The 19,349-nt window shown below is 40.1% G+C and overlaps 1 long non-coding RNA gene across 3 annotated transcripts in view; it reads left to right on the top strand.

Moving 5' to 3' along the window:
* LOC128784738 (uncharacterized) overlaps positions 1-17,400 on the top strand; it is a 56,121-nt gene extending 38,721 nt beyond the window's left edge. For 2 of the 3 annotated variants that reach the window (XR_008429593.1, XR_008429595.1), the window contains one exon: positions 10,301-11,401. This is a non-coding gene — a long non-coding RNA (uncharacterized LOC128784738). Of the gene's footprint in view, positions 1-10,300; positions 11,402-16,646 lie in introns of those variants that run through there. The other variant, XR_008429594.1, reaches the window with a different exon arrangement.
* The last annotated feature ends 1,949 nt before the right edge of the window (positions 17,401-19,349 follow it).

Below are 19,349 nucleotides of genomic sequence, written 5' to 3'. Positions count from 1 at the left end.
CAAGAAAAATTTAGATTAGGATCCTAATACAGAAGGACTGTTACAGTCTCTATAAAAGCCTGTCACTAGTGCCTGTAACAGGCATAAGAGGAGCCCACTTTCCATCTTCACCCTTTGCCTGGCTGCCATGTGCCTTGGGACTCCACACAACAAGGGCTTGCACCAGAGGAATATCTGCAGGGAACACCCTACACAGTGAGACCCTCTACTTCTCTGCACACACCAGTCAGGGTACAAATGGCCTCGTAGCATATCCACTGATATTCTGATTCATTCAGCTCAGGGGAGCTGCCTGAAAGAAGGTAAAGAAGTAAAAAAGATATTTTTTACATACTCATCCACTACCATTTAATATAAACTAAGGAACAATACATTTAGGGCTATTCACTGTCCAAGTCCAGTTCAGTGTCTTCTACTTTTGCTTCATTACGTATTTTTCTATGCCCAACACACCCTTTCCACTGAAGAGCAGGTATTCTATTCTTAAGACCTTATTATAAGCACTCTCTGTATTCATTCCCTCATGAGGCTTGTCATCAATTCCAGTAGTTCATAACATGAATTAATGGTGTGTTTTCGTTTATAAAGTATAGCACAGAACTTCAAGCCAGGCAGATGATCCTTTTCTGTTGTTTTCTCACCAATTTTATTTTAAAAATAGTGTTTTAAAAACAACGTAAATGAAATCTTGCCCATATTATTGTCACTTCTTATCATAGTTCAAATGATAATATGTTTTCTAACCTAGCAGGTACTGCCAAGCCCCTCACATAATGTCTCTTGTGTCACACAGGGATAAGCTGCTTGTGATGACACATTTATGAAAAGAATGAATTGAAGGCAAGAGCTCCACAAAAAAAGGAGTAGAATTCATTTTCCTGTTCTTGTGAGAAAAAGGTCTCAAGTCCTCTGCCAATATAAATTCATTTGATTCCTACCAGCTGGGAATCCACTCCTGAGCTGGAAAGTGAAACCATTCCCCAAGACTGAACACACTTGCTCATCAACCTCTCTCTACAGAGCTGTCAGTTAGAATCACAGGTGGAAAACACACCTTCCCCCCACAAAACTCTAGCTTTTTTCCATTTATTTTCCAAACTTAAACCACACAAAACATTCCCTTTGCAGGTCAGCTTTTGGTTGTTTTTCCTCTCAGGCAAGGTCCAGCAAAGAAGCCCTTGGTTTTACATTTTTTCTCTGTTATTTCATTATTTTGTTTGGATTGGTGAAATTCAACTGTTACAAAAGCCATCAGGGCTTTTGGGATCCACCCTGGTGTTCTGCCTCCCACCCTTGTATAAGCCACTGAGATTTTCTCTTCTGGCTAGAAAATGCTTTGGCCCTTGTGACACCAACTCTGCAGTGAGCCCACACAATTTCCATGGATACACACTCTAAGAATCCATAATCCTGCCAGTCTTCTCTACACTTCTGCACGGTGCAAGAGGGAAAGCTCCACTGCTCTGCCATGCTAGCCTATTGGCTATCTTGATTTTCTAGACAGTAAGGCTTCTTTTCTTGGACTTCATAATGTGGATGGAATTCATTGTGCCTCATCTTTTCACTGATTTCTACATCCAGACTTCTGAGCTAAGCAAGAACTTATAAGGAGACAGTTATGTTAGCAAAATACAAAATACAGAATCATCTAATTAGACATATAATTCTGTTGTGTTACCATGTGAGCATGGCATAAGGAGTCAGATACCACAGGTAATAAAACGGGGAACTGGTAGTAAAAGCAGGGTAACACCACCCTACTCACACATGTACTTTTCTATGCTGTGAGTTTTATGTGGTTTCTTCTGGGGGACAATGCCTAAAAAGCTGCCTGTGTTCATCTAATTCCTCAATTAATTAATTTCATACTATTCCATTGCTTTTTTATCTTAGTTTCATGTTTGTTCTTCTTCTCACTTCTTTCCAAACAACAATATTGTTCCTTCCCTCTGTTGCTTCCCTTCTCTGCTTCTCCCCTTCTGTACCTTCCCATTTTCACTCAAACCCCTCTATTTCCCCTCCCTCAGGCTCCTCTCATTATCTTTTCCCCATTCTTCTATGTGCTGTTTCTCTTTTTGTGTGTGTGTACTTTTAACTCTTCCCAGAAGGTTTTATTCCTGCGACACTTTCCTCCTGTCTCTCTGACCCATAGTGACCTGCACACACTGACACACCACCATTTTTTGCCCGAGCCCTAAGTTCATCTGCACCCTTGGTACCACACTCCATAGCACAGGCAGAGAGCAGGAATGACTAAGAAATGTTGTGCTGGCAGGGGAGGATGTTGAAAGCCAGGGAAGTCAGACAAGGAGAGAAGAGAGATATCCTCCTGTTAAACTGCAACCACCCTGCACTCCTCTGCAACTTACTTTCCCTCTCTTGTCGTTCTTAACTCTTGAACAAGCCCCATTTTCTGCCTTGGGTTTCACTCATGATAGTCAGTGCAATGATTTCTTTCTCCATCTGCTCTGCAAATGTCCTTCCTGAAGAAGCAATACCTTTCCACAGCAGTGCTCTAGGCTCAAGATTTATCCCAGCTAGTCTTTATGGCTGTACCCTGCTGGCACATCCAGGGTTCAATCAACAAGTCAAGGGCATTACTATATACTAAAACATACACTGATCCCATTCAGTCCTCAGGATATTAGCCAGATGTTCAATATATCACCAGTTTTAGATTTACCTGTGGTAGTAGACCCTTAATCTTTTTAGGTTCTGGTCTTTCTTGTGTATCTACCCAACTCCTGACCTAAACTGAAGTCTTTTTTTGTACCCATACTCTGCCCTTTTCTCAGTCTTTTATTTCACCTCGGCTGTACCCTCAGGAAAATTTATTTATTGAGCAGGACTCCATGCTGAGGTTTCACAATCCACTTACTGCCTCCCAGAGCCACCACTCAAGTCAGAAGGAAATCTTTGCAGAATAATATTTGTCTCCTTGTTTTTAGTTGTCATAGGGTTGTACTTCTACTGCTGCTCTTGACATCACCAGGTAGGAGACACTGACACCCGGGACTGCTGGCAGCCCCTCACCTTTCATTCACCACACAGCAGCTCGATGAGCTCCCCCTGAATTCTGCCCCTGTGCTCTTGGCCAATCTGACTCTGGACCAGCTTCCCCTGCCACTGCACAGGGGAGTGCCCCACAATTTTCTTCCTCAAATGGGTCTGTGTTTGCCATAGTGTCAGCAACCAGGAGCAGGGTTTTAGCAGATGTTCTCAATGTAGGGATCCTCCTCTGGACTGGCTCCTCACAGCTGCTGGCAGCAGGGAACAAGTTAGCACCATGACATTTTCCAGGCTCTAGGCTTTTCTCTCAGAAGTCTCTCCTAGCAGCAGGCACATTTTCTGTCCCTGTTTTCTTCCATTAATGAGCTCAGCTGATTAGCCCCCTTGCTGCTTCAGTTTCTCCAAGCCCCAGTAACACAAGCATTGCCTCCACACACTTCCCTGACTCCTAAACAGTGATTGCTCTTTTCTCTGTCTTGCCCTTTTTCCTGTCCTTCTTCAGCTGCCTTTTATCAATAAATCACAACAGGACCTGGCTGCTTTGATTTCAAAGTATGGTATTAGTCTCTATGCTTCCAATTAATTCATGTTTAGTGAAACATTGTGCAGCCAAAGCTCCAACTCCTGATATCTTTTATCACCTAAAATACACAATGATGGAGCAGAAAATATTTTAGTGCTTTGTGCTTTGACTCTCTCTCTGGTGAGCCAGTGGGACCCAAAAATGGAATTTAAAGCTGTCTAAGGCAGATTGCAGACATGCCAGAGAAATTGAAGAGAGTGCACTGGAGAGGAAGAAAATCCCTCCAGAAATTTTTTTTTTTTTTAAGTTTTGAAATCTTCAGATTTACTTTGTGTAGTTTGAACACAGCTGCATGAGCACTGTCACCATGATTGCTGCTCATGACAATCCCACTTCTATTCTTGGTATTCTTTGCCAAGCTGGTGAGAGACTTTTGCTGAAGGCCATAAAAAAGCTTTGTCCCACATGACTAACAGCCTATCACTTCCCTGTGTGTTCCCAGGCAGTATTCACAGGTCTTAAGAAACAGAAAGAGCATTGAGCTTCTAGGACCTGATGGGAGATAGCCTTGTTTTTCTACTGACATTTTTTTTCTGCTTGAATCACTGTAGTTACACTTTCCTTTGTGCATATGTTATCTGTCCTTTCAGTACTTTGTCTGGCTTTTTTTCCTTTTCTAATTTGTTTCTCATTCATCTCTCCTGAATGTCCACATTCCATATCTCACTTACCCAGTAAGAAACAGAATATTATGCTGCCTGTTACTGATTTTGTGACCTCTTTGGGTGGAACAGGAACAGGCAGAGGGTTCTTGGTGGGTCATTGCTGGGAGCAGAAACTCAGAAAGGTAGAAAGCAGTACTTTGGCCGTAACATTGAAGCCTCTGCTTTTCCCACTGTCTGAAAAGCACAGAAGAAAAATTTCTGAGGTTGCTGGGAGCTCTCATTTTCTAGGACAGTGACAATAAACAAGACTGACATGACTGGTTAGAGAAAGGGGAGCAAGTTCAACAGTGACTCACATCACATATCTTGCATTGTACAGAACAAGATGAATGAAACCATCCATACAGACAAGTGGAAAAAATCAAGAAAGCAATGCTATGCAAGCAAAGCCTATTGCAAAGGCTTATCAGAACCAGAAAATGCCTCCCTGAACACAACTGTGTTGTTTTCCTTATTCTTTACATATCAAAGGTGCTTTAAAATATTTTAAGACGTGTGTATGTAACTTCTGAAACTAGTAGTGTGATTACGTATATTAAAAAGCACAGGTAGATGTAAAAAGACAACAATTCAGAGGCAAGTCAACTACTAGCACATTCTCTGCTTTATGAGGCTTTTCCTCCCAAGGAACATTTGATTTCTACTGGCTCTAGTTATTTATGACTTAAAATGATGACTTGGAAATTGCAAACTGTGACTCTGGTTCAGGACAGCCTTAAAGATGCGTTTCAGCAAGTTTCAAACTGTTCTTCTGTATTGACCCGAAGGTTGTGAACAAATTATACAAAACTATACTCTGGGATGTCTGCAGCATTTATATAATGAATCAAACAATTCTTTGGTGTTTGTAGGGACAGCTGTGAGGTTTATGCATTATAAAAATCTTTAATAATGCATAGGATGAGGAAAAAAATTATAAGCAAACACTGAGAAGAAGGACCCAGGACACTGTATGAAGTCATGAATAGGGGCACCTGGCATGGTCAGGACAGCACAAAATTACAAATGCATTTATTTAATAGAAATAAATTGCTCCTTGGCACGCAGGGCTGCCTTCCTGCCTCCGTGACAAACATACTGAATGGGAATGCAATCCTTCTGGAGAAACTGTGAGACTTTTAATTTGCTGGAGCAGCAGAGAGACTGAAGGATGACAATTCAAACTGTACATGATGCGGCTATTGCAAAGGCTTATTTATTCCATTTAATCCTGGGTCAGGGGATTGGATACTGCTGGAGGAGCTGAGAGAGCCTTAATGTGTTAGTTCAGGGGTGATATTCCCAAAGTTTGAATGACTGCAGCTTCGTGTCCAGAGTTTTAAATACATCTTGGAGATGTGGCTTTAGATCTGGGAACAATCCCATTGCTTTTGCCTATTTGGAATAATCCCATTCTCTTTATCTTGGACTCACTGAGTCATTCAGCTGATTTTACAAAGTCCAAAATACAGCCTCTATTTTGATCCTTATCGCTTCTGGGTTTAGTGCCAAATGTTTGCAGCTTGCCTGTTCACTGAGTTTGCTGATATTTCCTTGTTCTCCACCCCTTTGGCCCCAGTTTGCTCCAGTGTTGAGGCTCCACAGCCTCCAACAGGGTGTCAATCCCATCAAACTCTGTCCACTTTTATAAACTAGGCACTATTTGTTTTACACATTTCATCCAGTGGGTCTGTTCCTTGGTTTTTCACTGGGTCTCACCCCAACAGTCTCTCAATAATTGTTGTTTACAAAATTTGAAGTCCCATTGCTGACTTCTACTTTCCCTGTCTAGAGAGATAAGGAATCATTTTTCTACAAATGATGAATATCAAATGCTGGCACATACTGCAATTCAAACACAAATTCTAGTCTTATGGCCGCCCCTCATGCCTTCCAGATGTCAGAGCTGTTCATTTTCTGTAACACTTAGTAGAGCTGGACAACCTTCACCTGACAGCTGGAATAAAATAGCTGTTTATTCTGAATAAAGTAGACATAGTTTGACAAAAGAGCTAAATTTCCTATCGTATAGAAAAAATTGATGGTAAAAAACAAAGAAATCTTGAAGTGCTTGAGCCTGACTCTTAAATTAGACCCTTCATAGAATACAGCTGGCTCAGCCTTACAAGGATAAGGGAGCCAGCAATTAAAAAAAAAAAACACACAGAAAAAAAAAAAAAAAAAACAACAACAACAAAACACACACACACCAAAAAAAACCCCAACCCACATTTTAAAATTGGCATGTGTTTTGCCTCCTGTGTTTTGATGGTACTGTTGGATGAAAGATTTCTATGAAACTTAGCTGACATGAGGCCACAGAGAAAGGTCACAATACAGTCTAAACTTACACTGCATTTCCTTAATTTCTTTTTATTTTCACACCTTGTGCTTCTATGGACTATTTTTCTTATGCTTATGTGGCAGATACAGGAGGACCAATCTCAATACAGACAAGAGAACATGTGTTAATCTTCACATATTATTTTGGAGTGCTATTTCTGACTTATTCATAGAGGATAACTCTGAAGTGTGCCAGGGGCTCTTGAATTTCTTAAATCCATCAGTGACAATGGTTATTCATTCAAATCTGAGTGTTATTAAAAAATCTTAAAATCCTAAATTCATCTGGACAAACATATTTCAGACACCCTAGTTGGCTGGCTGGGGTGAACTCCAGATCTAGACTTGCTACCTTTATTAGATATAGGCATTAATCTGAACTTGCCCTATACTCATTAAAAACTTAAATGTCACAGAAAGAACTTGTTTTTCTTCCTAGTTGTCAGTTCCAGATTTAGACTTGTCTAGGTAATCTTTCAAAGCACATCTTCCAAATGGAGGTGCTCCTTTTTCTTCATTTCTTTTTGTTCAGATCCAATCAAGAACCCAATAGAAGACATCACATAGGCATCTGTCTTAATATCTTTCCTCAGATTCTCCCCATCTGACTTTTGTTACTGTCTGAATGATCTCCTATGGCATTGAAGTGTAACTTCCTTCCTTGTCATTGGATATTTTGCATTGCATTAAAATTAATAGTCCCACAAACATCTCCTCCAGGTCTATTTGCTTCAGTTCACATCCATCACCCTGTCACAGTGCAGCTAAAATCTTTGCAGCTACCATTCTGACCCTTTTGCTTAGCTCTTTTGTGTGCTCCTTTATTTCACAGCTCATCTGCCTTTTGACACTGGGCTACTAACATATTTCTGCAGTCAGTGGGCATGAAACCTCATTACTGTGATCCTGGGTAGTTGCCAAATTATTTTAAATATCCACTTGGAAGAATAAATGAATGCAGAAAAATTGTCTTATGAATAAGATCATTTATGTGCACTTATATCAATTTAGAAGGAAAAGGTCCATGTGAACCTCATGAGGTTTTCAAAAAGGCCAAGAACAGGGTCCTGCACTTAGGTTGGGGTAACCCCCAGTATAATTGAAAGGTGAAGGAGGAAAGGACTGAGAGCAGCTCTGAGGGGGTGTTGGTCAATGAGAGGCTGGACATGAGCTGGCAATGCACACTTGCAGCCCAGAAAGGCAATTCTTTCCAGGGCTGCAACAAAAGCCGCATGGGCAGTATGTCAAGGGAGGGGATTGGGTCCCTCTGCTCTGCGCTGGTGAAACCCTACCTGGAGTACCGTGTCCAGTTCTGGAGTCTCTAGCACAGGAAAGACATGGACCTGTTGGAGTAAGTCCAGAGGAGGGCCACGAAGCTGACCAGAGGGATGGAACACCTCTCCCATGAAGACAGGCTGAGAGAATTGGGTTGTTCATCCCGGAGAAGAGAAGACTCCAGTGAGATATTATTGCAGCCTACCAGTACCTAAAGAAAGATGGGGACAGAGCTTTCAGTAGGGCCTATTGCCCTATATTTCTTTTATAAGTAAGACATTTTTTATGATGAGGGCAGTAAAACACAGGCACAGGTTGCCCATAGAAGGGGTCAATGCCCCAGCCCTAGAGACAGGCTGGACAGTGCTCTGAGCAACCTGATCTAGTTGTAGGTGTCCTTGCTCATTGCAAAGGGGTTGATTAGATGGTCCTTAAAAGTCACTTTTAACTAAACTCTCTATGATTCTATATCTGTGTTTATTTCCTTTATCCCATTCCCCTGAGTGAAGTGAGAACAATGCCATGGACCAAAGCCTGAACTTCAGTCCATTTTGCATTGCTACAACTGGAGTTACAAAATCATATCAGTCAAGAATGGCATGAGTCTGAGTTGAAAAGTGCAGATTTGCCTATTTTAGTGTGTGGATGATATCAGCTCCCCAAACACTCAAGCTTCAGGTCTAGAACAGCATCAATGTGGGTTTAACATTTTGCATTTTCATTAAAACACCGCCTTCTACTCCCAGTCATGGGGCAGGGGAATAAACTTTGCAGCAGTTCAGACTATAAGTTCCCCAGCATGCTGGCAGATGGCAAGCTTCCTTTTGACTTGGATTGAATAAAGCAGAGAGCAAAAATCCACAAAATTAATGTGGTGACATTTCACTCCCTATGGAAATCTGTAGTCACTGAAATAGCCATTACCTATATCAGTCCAACAGTTTTAGCATTTCCTGCTGTATTGCAGTAGCAGTGACGAAACTGGGTCCATCTGCAATCCAGCTGAAGTGTCAGCATTTTATTGGTTTTGGAATTACAGACTTCAATCCAATAGCAACATAATGACTAATATCAACTCCTCCTGCTCAACCCTTGAATAATCACTTCTCTGGATGTGGTTTTTCCATGGGCTCAGTGTCATTAAAAGGTCACATCTGGGCATGATGTAAAAAATCATAGCTCCTTTGACTCACTCAGTAGTCCCCCATTCTGTATTTACTGAAGCATTTCTGCCTGCATGGTAGCTTGCACTTGTCCTTATAAAATTGCTGCTTTTTTTTTTTTTTCCAGAGACCATTTTCTCAATTTGTCAAGATTATTTTGGACTCTGTCTCACAGCCTCCAGCAACTTTTTTTATAGTCCAACTTAATATCTCTATTCTCCCCTCTACCATTAAAGTAACCAGCAAAACATGTAACAGAAACAACACTGACATTATCTTAGAGTTCATGAAAATTTTCCAAGACACTCTTCCTTTTGACAGTGAAGCATCAACAGTTTCTTTTTTTAGAAAGTCTGTCCACCCAGTGTTATGGCAATGTTTTCCTAGTTCATGAAGTACACTGGTTTAAAACATTTTACTCCTGAGTATTCTACATTGACAGTTACTCAGTCTGTCCTTGGAGGCTTACAGTTTCACTTTTCTCTTGTTGTGTTCCAGAGCTTTTTCCAAGAATTGAATTAGGCTAACTGTTTAGGTGTCTTGATTCTTCAGTCTCTCTGCCCTTTTTTTTCAAGCCAGGCCTTGCCCATGTCTTTTTCCAGTCTTCTGGTGCCTCACTCAGTCTCTAGGAGCTGTCTCTGATAATGGACTCATCCAGGTATTGCCATCTTTTGCTAAGATGACAGACAAGGTCCATCAGACTTAACTCACATGAAAATATTTTTCTCAGCTAGCTATACCCAGGAGTTCCCCTTCCTCAGATGAAGGGTGGTATCAAGATATGTTACTAACTGTGCTAGCTACAAGCTCTTGACCGCTTTGGGTGGACAGCACCTTCCCTTTCCTAAATGGTGGTTAGGAGAGACAAGCTTAGAGGACAAAACTAGGAGATTCAGTTTAGATTAATAACCACAGCCTTGTGTGACGGTATTCTGTCCACTCTGAAGAGAACAGACGACTTGGCAGGGGGGAGGGAGTTCCACTGAAAATGTAACTAGGACAAAGGGATATGGGGATCATAGCTACTTGCACGTAGGAGTAAAATACAGCAAGTAGTTTCACCCCCAGGAGGAGAAGAAACAGGCAAAACATTAAAAATTTAATCTTAAAGCTTTTTAAACAAATTAACATCTTAAAAACCAGGAAAACATTGCAAGATTTGAATCCTGTAATGGACTTTACTCTGCAATTATTTTGTCTGTTGTTTAAGGAGAAAAGAGAAAAAAAAACCAAAAGTTGCCATTTGACAAAGACTGCAACTAATTTCAATCTCAATTTTTCAGGTTAGCTGAAGAGTGAAAAAATCAAGATTTGCAAGTCAAATCAAGTATTGCAAAACTCCTGTCCTGGAGCCTTTGAAAATTACCCTCGAGAGACAACGATTATGGGAGTTATGGTGCAGAACAACATCGTGGAAGTTTAAATCAGAACTGACCGAGTTTCAAGTCATTTGGGAAGATGTCATCAGAGCTTGTTTTTAAATGGGCTTAAAAGCAGTTTCTGAAGTAGTAATGAATACAGGTTGGCCTTCTCTGCACCTTTTCACCTGGCACCATTAAGTATAATTACTTCTAGTGCTCTCCATGCTGACAGCATCAAGTGACAGGTAGTTTTCCTGTTGTAGGTGACATCTCTAAGATGTCTTGTTGTGTGACTTTGCTGCCAGGAAAGATAACTTTTACCTTTTAATCACCATATTTCCATTCATGGACACCAGGATGTAATAGGAAATTCTTAGGGAATTGAATTCTTCCTTGGAGCTGAAACTCCCTAGTTCTTGGAACAGTTTATCCATTGGAGAGCTCAGCAAATGGGTTGTTGCTTTCTTTAGACCTTGACTAATAAGAATAGATTACTCAAGGGATGAGTGAAAAGGTTAAGTCTTTTTTTTTCCAGTAATCAGTGGATTAACTCATCTCTGAATACCATTGCTATTCATGTAGTTCACACAGTTTATTAGTACCACAAAGTCTTGGAGACAAGGTTGTAAGTTTCACTCAGGTTCAATCTGATAAAGATTTCATGCCTGGTTCCTGGAGCATCTTCTTCGGGTGCTGGCCATTCAGTGCCTTCAGTTGTCTCAGCTGCAATCAGTCCAAACACTTAGCAGAAACCACACCTTGACCATCTATGGAGCTGGTCTGTACCACAACTGCCTTAACCATTTATTGTTCACTGCCGCCCTGGTTATCAAGAGTTTTCTAAAGCCTTCTGAGTTTACATTCTTGTAGAGAACTTTCTCACACAACTTTCTGTAAACAACCTATTGTTTTGCATTCTTTCATAGAAGCAGAGAAATTTGATGTACAGGTAGTTTGTCCAGTGTCGTTGGAGAGGTGGCACGTTCACCCTCCAATCCACTGGCATCTTTTGAGAACTATAAAAGATTGGAGTAAGAAAAAATAAATTAGTCTCTTCATCGTGACCAAGGCTGTGGTGCGTCGTTTTTGCTTGTGTCATCTGGTGACAGTTCACCCCAGAAGGGAAGAAATAATCTCTGCATGTGTGTACGTGCACACATAAACCTTCCTAGAGTTTTAAGTGAAATCAAAGAGAAAAAAATTGTAAGTTGTGTGTTGTATTCTTTCTGACAAGCATTCTATTCAAAGCAGTGTAGAAGGTCAGGGATGGGACAGGAGTTCTCTTCACAATACTACAAAAGAGAGGAACTCTCTACTCAGCTAATGATGAGATCACCTCTTCATGCTGTGAAGGACCTAAGTTTGGATCCTTTCTCACAGCACCCAATGGCTCCCAGACTCCAGAGAGGTGTCTGATCTCTGTCCTCAGCATCATCTAACATGGCTTTGCCAATCTCTGGTTTTGGGTTTGTTTTTTTTTTTTTTTTTTGTAAACAGATCTTAACCAGTTACAGAAGTAGCACTGAAGGCTAGAATCACTCACAGAGATTGATTTCATTAGGGTGTTTTTATACTCAGTGGATTTCCTGTGTAGGGAACTGATACCTTGTTTTGATTTGAGTTCAGTATCAAAAGTGAGAGGTGCTGCCAAGACGATTCCCACATGAGGTCTGTATTTTGAAATCAATCCCCTTTGACCTAGAAATGTGCCAGTTTTGGTATTACACAAAGCCTGATCATTCTGACTGCTTTCCCCCAGCTTTGCTTTAGAGGTGCACTGAATATTCCTATTATTAATACTAGGACAGCCTCATTGGGATTTTGGATGCTTTAATGTTTCTTGGAAATCATATGAAAGTAAAAGGAAGCAAACGTTATAATATCTCAGTAGTGGATATATTGCATACAGGCAGTGGACAAAGATGTTCTGAATCTTGCTCCTTGGAGTATTGTTTCTTCTGTCCTCAGTAATAAAGAATGAAAAGTTAGTAGTTCACCTGTGGGTGCCCAGCACCTTCCCTTTGTAGGCACCCTGAATAGTCAGGAACATTTCTTTTAAAGCTTTATCAGACAACTGCTTTTGAGGGACGGATTCTGAACACAGAAAGATCCTTCTGGGTTTTGCTTCTATTAATTTTACATGAGGCATTTTTGTTAGCCAGAGTTAGATAGCACTACTTATTTATGAATAACCCATGAAGGAATGCATGAGTCAATATGAGACATTTTCCCAGTCCCTGGTGCTAGCTATTCACAAATCAAGAATGACATCTATGCAGAACAGTCACCAACAGAGGTATTTCTGCGGTATGCTTGGATTAACTTACAATGAATTATCTTCCCAGATATATTAGTTGCTTTCCCTGAAGCATGTTTCTCCCATCCTTCCCCTATGGGGAATAAGTCATGATTATGGTGGAGTTTTTTGGCTGTGCACTTTGCATGGCCTTGGTCTTCTTCTACTCTTTTATTAAACAGTTCTAATATTGTCCAAATAACATTGTCTTTCTCTGGCACTAAGGAGTTGGGAAAGTCTGAGTAGTATTTTCACTCTGTCCCCTGTGGTGCCCAAAGCCACCAGGACAAACTGCTTGTAGAAGAAACACATCAACCCTTACAGAGAGACAGCAATTTCAGTATGCTGTAACTCTCTCAGAATCTTCAGAAGAAAATTTGTTTCTAATGTGTTTGCTGAAGCACACTGACAGTCTGTCCAGCCATCAGGCTGTTCATATTGTGTACAAGTGGTGTATAGCCCACAGCAATGCAGATTCTAGAGTACAAGCATCTATATCTGACTTAGGTTAAATTTTTCACAGTATAATGCAGAAGGAGAATGCTGACTTGTAATTTGCCAGAAGCTTTCCACAACTGGTAAATCATCAGGTGAAATTAGAAAGCAGAGTAAATGCATTCAGAGTACATATATGTGCCCTGGAATGCATCCAGAGTAAATCAGTGTATGTAGGCAGTAAAACACAACAGTGATTTGTTTTTAATTGACATTTAAATTACAAAGCAGTTATTGTAATTATTAGCAAGTCTAGTTTTTAAAGCACATTTTGTTAATTAATGGATATAACCATTAAAACAATGGGTGCAAGCTTAATTGAATTTACTAGGATCACTACCAAAACTCATGTCCACAAAAATCTTACTTTCCCTAATTACTAAGATACAGTTCATTAATATGGCTACTTTGTTTGTGTAACTGTGTGAGGTGTACTACATATGTGTATCGCCTAACCAAATACTTCAGCTCTCACTTAGCATTCCTGTAAGAATGTCTGCTTTAGAAATTTGCAGGTTTGGTTTAGTACTTCTGCAGTGTGTATTCCGAGCACACTTAGTCATTTGGAATACATGGAATTTGCGCTGATCCCCTGGATCAATGTGAAATTTGTACATAGCCAAGAGCAAGCACTGATCATTCAAGAGATTCAATGGTTCTACTCATGGCAGCGAGTCCTTGCCTCATGAGAGATGACTGAAGATTCTAAGAATTAAGATCTTTAAGTTTTCAAACAACAAAATTAAGGCCTGTTTGTCCTTTGGGGGAAGGGTTGAGGCAGTGTTCACCCTGCATAATGAAAAGGGCTTAACTCAGGCTCAGAAGTTTATACAAACAAAACTGAAACCCCTTCTGTCAGAATAACAAGTAAAAAACCCTGCTATTCTGTGTACAGAAGAATTACTAAGCAAAATTTTGAATGCTCTAGTTATTTTGTTTGCTTAGCAATATTATGCACTCTAGTCTCCTTTTGGAATTGAATTTCAGCTTTTCCTTTCTCATTCTGCAACAGTCCACTTGTTTTTTCAGATGTGCTCCCTTTCCAGAATGTGATGCAAGTCCAATAGATACACGAGCCAACACTAGACAATCTGATTCCAGGAAATAATTAGATTTATTTTTAACAGACCATGTATCCTCTTAAATAATACAAGACCAAAAGTCCTAATAGTCTAGGCAAGAGAATAATAAAATCCTAAAAGACTTGGATTGGGAGAGGGCTCTGGAGGTATATCTAACAGAAAATCATCTCTGTGATTGCAGCATGTCACTCAGAACCTTCTCCTGTCAATTACTGAGTATGCCCAAGGATGGAGATGCTATTAATACCATTCATGTGGCTCCTGGATCACACTGTTAATATGGAGTGATGTTCACAATGGAAACAATTCTTACTTCACAAACCATATAGTTACATTTACAATCAAAAAACAGCTGGAAGGATATTAACATTCTACTTGAAGTAGATTTCCTGGATTTTTAAGAACAGGACAGCTGTGATCACATTGTCCAAATTCCTGAGTAACATAAGCTGGAAGGTTGCCTTCAGACAGGCTGAAGTAGTGGTCAGGCACTCATATAATTCCCCTTCTGTGAAACTCTGAGATGACTCATGCAGCAAGCTTTATGGTGCCCATCACAAAGGACAGTTTTAGCACCTATGTTCCACCTGCACAATCTTCTACTCATTTGTGGAGACTCCTTCATTTCTCTCTAACAGACAAGAGAACTTCAAGGGCTCTCCACCCTGGCAATTATTTCAGGTTAAATTTTAGCCCCTGTGAACTGGTTCTGAAGTTGTTATTCAAACTCAGTTTCAGCAAAAGTATTGTGTACAGGGTTGAAGGCTGTGAGATTGGCCCCTTTGGACTGTAACTGTAATTCAGGAATCAGAAACAGGCTGTGTCTGCATTTTAATGAGCTAAAAGACAGGAATTTCCAAATCTCAGCAGGTGCTGCTATCAGGAAGATTTTCAGAGAAGATCTAATCCTTTCTAGTTGCTGGGTAGCTGAGGTAAGGAGCCTGTTAACATCTTATTTTATCTCCTGCTGTGTTGAAAGATGTAGCTTTCTTCTCAAACAACATTTTTGTCTTCACACAGACTGAAACACATCTGCCATGGATTGTGTAGTGATGAGACACCTTTTTCCTCTTCCAGAGTGCTGGTTTGCTGTTAAGCTACACAAGAGACATGAGCTGCTGCTTCATGGCTGTACAGCTGTGCTGCCCTCGCATGGCTCCAGGCATCAGTTCTGTGCCTGCCTTGGGGACATGTGCCAGGTGCACTGCTGCTCAGCTTCACCTTCTGCCAGACCTGCAGCACTCCTGTGCTGCTTTTGCAAAAGCACTTGACTGCAAACAAATGAAGATCAACCCTTGCCTCCTCTGCATGTTGGCTCATTTGCTGTCTTCTGTCCTTGGTTTTATTTGTAGGTTTCCAGTGAGGCATTTGGAGTCATGGTTAGTAATGGCTCTGGATTTTCAGTGTAATCCAAATTTAAATTTCTGTCAGTTTGGAGTATTTAGCTCCCTTGCATACCTCTGTCTTCTGGTTTCTGGTTAATGATTCTTGCTGCAAAGGCAGAAATTCTAAACTTCATCTAATGCATATTTCTCTTTAATATAGAATCACAGAGTCATAGGAAAATCTGAGATGGAAGGGACCTTTAAAAGTCATTAGTACAACTCCCTACAATGAGTAGGCACAATTTCGTCTAGATCAGGTTGCTCAGAGCTTGGTCCAACCTCACCCTGAATGTTTCCAGGGATGGGACATCTATACCTCTTTGAGTAACCCATGCCAGTGTTTCACCACTCTCATTGTAAAAAAAAAAGTCTTCCTTCTATCTACGGTAAATATACCCTCTTTTAGTTAAAAGCATTACCCCTTGTCCTATTGCAATAGACCCTACTAAAAAGTTTGACCCTATCTTTCTTGTAGGCCCCCTTTAGGTACTGAAATGCCGCAACAAAGTCACCCCAGAGCCTTCTCTTCTCCAGACTGAGCAAGCCTAACTCTCTCAGCCTGTCTTCACAGCAGTACTTCCAGCACTCCAGTAGATTCATAGAATAGTTCAGGTGGGAAGGGACCTTTAAAACAAAGGCTTTATTTCTGTGCTATGCTTTGTACTGGTACAACACCTCTCCTCACAAAGTTTCCATTTTCACACCACTCATGATGCTCAAATGCCACTCTGGGCTTTCCCTCACCCTGCCAGGGACAAACTGAGCAAGAGCAACATGCTGCAGTGCCAATGCCCATTCACTGCAGTCCTGCTTCTGGGCTGCTTGATACTGCCTAGCACTATCCTGTGCAGTGTACATATCTCCTGGTTTGGGATGATTTATCTGATATATTGCCATTGTTTCCTAATGGCACATCTTCCTAAAATAGGTTTCTAGTTCAAATCTAATGAGTACATCCTCTTCTATTCTGTGAAAGTTCTTTTTTTTTCTCTTTTTTTTTTCTGTGCCAGATGGAAGTTTGCAGCTACTGTGGGGTCAATCACAGTTACAATGCTACATGTTTCCAGCTCATTACACTAATTAAGGATTTGTAATATGGCACCAAACAACTTCGGAGGAGGACAAAGAGACTCCCGCTTGAAGAAGATCACAAGATATTTATTTTCTTTCCATCTGTGAGTGGGACAGGGGTGGGAACATGTATTTTAGTGTGCTAGTTAAATTGAGGGTATCCAAGGACAAAACACAATTAGCTGACATCCCATTCTTCTTGCCTTGCATCAGAAATAGAAGAAAGATCTGGAAGAAAGTGGAAGAAGGAAGTTTGGCCAGGTCCTTCTTCTTCACAACTCTGTTCCAGTTTACCCGGTGGCTGATGCAGGAACAATTACTGCCTGCCCTGCTGCCTGCTAGGCAGTCTCATATCCTGCTGAGGGATGCCATCTTTAAAGAACAACTCAGGTGTATTGTACAAAGAAACCTTTTGAACAAGGCACAAAAAGTATTTGCAGTCAGCTTTGCCTATAGAACAGGAAAACAAACCCCCATGTTGCTGCAGGGTGAGACTCTTTGTGAACCAATTTTGCATGCCTCTCCAAAAACTGTATCAAAGTGCCTTGTGGAAAGTTTCTCACTCCAGGGAAGAAGTATTAATAATGTTTCTCACTTGTATAAACATGTAATTAGTGACATGCCAGCACCAGATAAATGTTAAAACTTTATTAATAAAATATTAGGAAATTAAAATTAATTTTTTAAAAAGAATGTGTTTTTAAAGGGCTATTTTCTTAATATGTTCTAGCTCACTCTGGAAGTCTATGATTCATCTGCCAATACTACATTTTTCCAAGTACAATCAGTATTACATACAACAACAAAGCTGTGGCATTCAGTTTTGGTGAAGCTGCACAGGCAGAAATTCTGCAGAACATATCCACATCCCAGGCCTGCAAAACTGGTTGGGAATCTCAGGAAAGTGAACTTGCACATAAAATTCAGGCTGTTGCCCTCCTGAGAAGCTCTAGACCCCCCCTAGTACACAGAAGCTACAAGTAAAATCTCAATTATTTAAAATATTTTATCATCTCAGAGAGAGTTTGCTTTGGACAAGGGATTAAAAGGTTGTTATTTGCATAAGGAACTTGTCTATCAAAGGTTAATGAGCCATAAAAAACTTTGGTTTGTTAATCATCATTGCCAGCTTAATGGTCAAACTTACCTTACACTCTGATTTGCTTTTGTACTGCAAATCTCTTCTCACTGTTAAACATAACTCTTACTGGAGACAACATTACAAGCCTCATCTCTGCAAATTTTTTCAAATGCCTGCCTAATCTTCAGCATCCTCTTCAGCCTGTGAATTTTCCCTGTATTTTTCAGGACAAAATCAAAACTTAGCACTATGCAGCATGCATTGACAAGTCTCTTGGAATACTACAGGAGGCACAGGTAAGGCCTATCAGGCTGTGCTACTGCCATCCTCGTTTCAGATATGCAATATTCAGTCACTCCTAGAATGCATTTAGGAATAAAAATTGAGCTAAAGACTTTTGAGAGGTCCTAGGACAGGACTCACACAGCCAAATTACCCCAGATATGGGAGCTTTGAGCAGTTCCGTGTACTGCATATCTCAGAAACAAACTTCATCATCTTCAGAGCAGCAAAGTGGCTCATTAATTACAGATGAGCTTGGAACATTATAAATGTGATAAACAAGATTTTCAAAATTGGATATTTCTTTGTCAGCCTCTGAGCATAGGTTTGATGTCTATAAAAGTAGTTTCCTTTTCAAAGGTACCTAAAACCCTGTGAAGCTGATGAAAATCACTCCATTTCAGAAAAGAGAGTTTATATTTTCCATATGATTTGCCTGGAATATTTTTTCTCCTAAATGAGCTTCAAATTCCTGCACTTTTGTAGGGTCAATAGAAACATCAAAATTTTCATCCCATGGGAAATTGAGATATTAAGGTAGATGTATTTATTTTTCTTGGTGTGCTATCTCCAAAAAGTTTTATTTGTGAAAACACTGAAAACAGATTATTTCCAGTTCATATCAGCTATGTGTCCATTTTAAACTATAGCAAACTTCATGTAGACTTCATGTAGACATCTTAGTCTCCCATTCTTCCTAAAAGTTTAGAGTAATTTTTAAACTAGATCATCAGTGAGGTTGTACTATGGATGGTCAAATAATTTGTATAAAATATTTGGTCTTTTTGGAATACTCAGCCAAGAAGAAAAAGCACCAAGAGACTTAGAGAACAAGGAAGTATCGGGTCTATTATTTTGGTGAGTCACCACAGGATCTCATATAAGCACACAGAAATATTCAGTTCATCACATCTATGGATTTGGGATGGTCTTCCAAAAAAACCCTTTTTTTTTTTCACTCATAAAATGTAAACTTGATCAGCAACAACTACACTTTGGTACAAAATGTCTATGTTTAAAAAAATCACTTTCCATGAAATAAAATAGTTGGACCGTTCCTGAATATCACTCATCTTTAATGTAAGAAAAAAGGTGAAATTGTACATCCTCATGAAACAGAACAGCCAGAGGCTGCATAGCCAAGTGAGTTTTTGGAAGTATATCACTTATTTCACTGAAAGAGAGGTGAGACCTTGGTTTAAATTTATTTTTCTTATGGTTCAAACAAATCTAGCATGCTGTTTATCTAATCTTTAGGAAAACTTGTATGAATTTCTGA

The sequence above is a fragment of the Vidua chalybeata genome, chromosome 2 (assembly GCF_026979565.1).
Source record: "Vidua chalybeata isolate OUT-0048 chromosome 2, bVidCha1 merged haplotype, whole genome shotgun sequence".
NCBI lineage: Eukaryota > Metazoa > Chordata > Aves > Passeriformes > Viduidae > Vidua > Vidua chalybeata.
Note: the sequence above shows the minus strand (reverse complement) of the source record. Positions and strands in the feature narration are given on the sequence as shown.